We start from the raw sequence: 2,657 nt of genomic DNA, 5'->3' as shown, positions 1-2,657 counted from the left end.
ACAGATCTGTGTGGAGCCCCCCCCCCCCCCCCCCACAGGATGTGACATCAGACCAGCAGTTGGTCTGAGTGACGGAAACGAGGCGTCGGATGAACGCTGAGGACTCACCCTACGATGGAACCAACAGATTGGATTTCCTCTGAATTCAAGTTAGGTTGTGTTGCCATGACGTGTGTGTGTGTGTGTGTGTGTGAGTGTGTGTGTGTGTGTGTGTGTGTGTGTGTGTGTGTGTGAGTGTGTGTGTGTGTGTGTGTGTGTGTGTGTGTGTGTGTGTGTGTGTGTGTGTGTGTGTGTGTGTGTGTGTGTGTGTGTGTCATCTGGCCTCTGGCCACACTGTTTAATCGGGGTAATTGACACAATTTGAAGAACCTGCTTATTAAGACAAACCCCTGACATCCAACCTCCCCATCACCCCCCCCACCCATAGAGTCACCCCCCACCCATAGAGTCACCCCCCACCCATAGAGTCACCCCCCCCACCCATAGAGTCACCCCCCCCACCCATAGAGTCACCCCCCCACCCATAGACTCCCTCGCCTTGGCATCAACAGACACAAAAGCAAAGTGACAGGTCTGCATAGAAGATGTGTGTGTGTGTGTGTGTGTGTGTGTGTGTGTGTGTGTGTGTGTGTGTGTGTGTGTGTGTGTGTGTGTGTGTGTGTGTGTGTGTGTGTGTGTAGATGTGGATCCAGATGTGGGTGGGGGATGTTAACTACACCCCAACTACACAGACACAGAAACACTCCCCCTAATGATGTTTTGAGTGTAGGGTTAGGATTGGGTTTAGGGTTAGTGTTTGGTTTAGGGTTAGGATTGGGTTTAGGGTTAGTGTTTGGTTTAGGGTTAGTGTTTGGTTTAGGGTTAGTGTTTGGTTTAGGGTTAGGATTGGTTTAGGGTTAGTGTTTGTTTTAGGGTTAGGATTGGGTTTAGGGTTAGTGTTTGGTTTAGGGTTAGGATTGGGTTTAGGGTTAGTGTTTGGTTTAGGGTTAGGATTGGGTTTAGGGTTAGTGTTTGGTTTAGGGTTAGTGTTTGGTTTAGGGTTAGGATTGGTTTAGGGTTAGGATTGGGTTTAGGGTTAGTGTTTGTTTTAGGGTTAGGATTGGGTTTAGGGTTAGTGTTTGGTTTAGGGTTAGGATTGGGTTTAGGGTTAGTGTTTGGTTTAGGGTTAGGATTGGGTTTAGGGTTAGTGTTTGGTTTAGGGTTAGTGTTTGGTTTAGGGTTAGTGTTTGGTTTAGGGTTAGTGTTTGGTTTAGGGTTAGTGTTTGGTTTAGGGTTAGGATTGGGTTTAGGGTTAGTGTTTGGTTTAGGGTTAGGATTGGGTTTAGGGTTAGTGTTTGGTTTAGGGTTAGGATTGGGTTTAGGGTTAGTGTTTGGTTTAGGGTTAGTGTTTGGTTTAGGGTTAGGATTGGTTTAGGGTTAGGATTGGGTTTAGGGTTAGTGTTTGTTTTAGGGTTAGGATTGGGTTTAGGGTTAGTGTTTGGTTTAGGGTTAGGATTGGGTTTAGGGTTAGTGTTTGGTTTAGGGTTAGGATTGGGTTTAGGGTTAGTGTTTGTTTTAGGGTTAGGATTGGGTTTAGGGTTAGTGTTTGGTTTAGGGTTAGGATTGGGTTTAGGGTAAGTGTTTGGTTTAGGGTTAGTGTTTGGTTTAGGGTTAGGATTGGTTTAGGGTTAGGATTGGGTTTAGGGTTAGTGTTTGGTTTAGGGTTAGGATTGGGTTTAGGGTTAGTGTTTGGTTTAGGGTTAGGATTGGGTTTAGGGTTAGTGTTTGGTTTAGGGTTAGGATTGGGTTTAGGGTTAGTGTTTGGTTTAGGGTTAGTGTTTGGTTTAGGGTTAGGATTGGTTTAGGGTTAGGATTGGGTTTAGGGTTAGTGTTTGTTTTAGGGTTAGGATTGGGTTTAGGGTTAGTGTTTGGTTTAGGGTTAGGATTGGGTTTAGGGTTAGTGTTTGGTTTAGGGTTAGGATTGGGTTTAGGGTTAGTGTTTGGTTTAGGGTTAGTGTTTGGTTTAGGGTTAGTGTTTGGTTTAGGGTTAGTGTTTGGTTTAGGGTTAGTGTTTGGTTTAGGGTTAGGATTGGTTTAGGGTTAGTGTTTGTTTTAGGGTTAGGATTGGGTTTAGGGTTAGTGTTTGGTTTAGGGTTAGGATTGGGTTTAGGGTTAGTGTTTGGTTTAGGGTTAGGATTGGGTTTAGGGTTAGTGTTTGGTTTAGGGTTAGGATTGGGTTTAGGGTTAGTGTTTGGTTTAGGGTTAGTGTTTGGTTTAGGGTTAGGATTGGTTTAGGGTTAGGATTGGGTTTAGGGTTAGTGTTTGTTTTAGGGTTAGGATTGGGTTTAGGGTTAGTGTTTGGTTTAGGGTTAGGATTGGGTTTAGGGTTAGTGTTTGGTTTAGGGTTAGGATTGGGTTTAGGGTTAGTGTTTGTTTTAGGGTTAGGATTGGGTTTAGGGTTAGTGTTTGGTTTAGGGTTAGGATTGGGTTTAGGGTAAGTGTTTGGTTTAGGGTTAGTGTTTGGTTTAGGGTTAGGATTGGTTTAGGGTTAGGATTGGGTTTAGGGTTAGTGTTTGGTTTAGGGTTAGGATTGGGTTTAGGGTTAGTGTTTGGTTTAGGGTTAGGATTGGGTTTAGGGTTAGTGTTTGGTTTAGGGTTAGTGTTTGGTTTAGGGTTAG

The sequence above is a fragment of the Antennarius striatus genome, chromosome 3 (assembly GCF_040054535.1).
Source record: "Antennarius striatus isolate MH-2024 chromosome 3, ASM4005453v1, whole genome shotgun sequence".
Taxonomy (NCBI): Eukaryota; Metazoa; Chordata; class Actinopteri; order Lophiiformes; family Antennariidae; genus Antennarius; species Antennarius striatus.
This window is presented reverse-complemented; position numbering follows the sequence as displayed.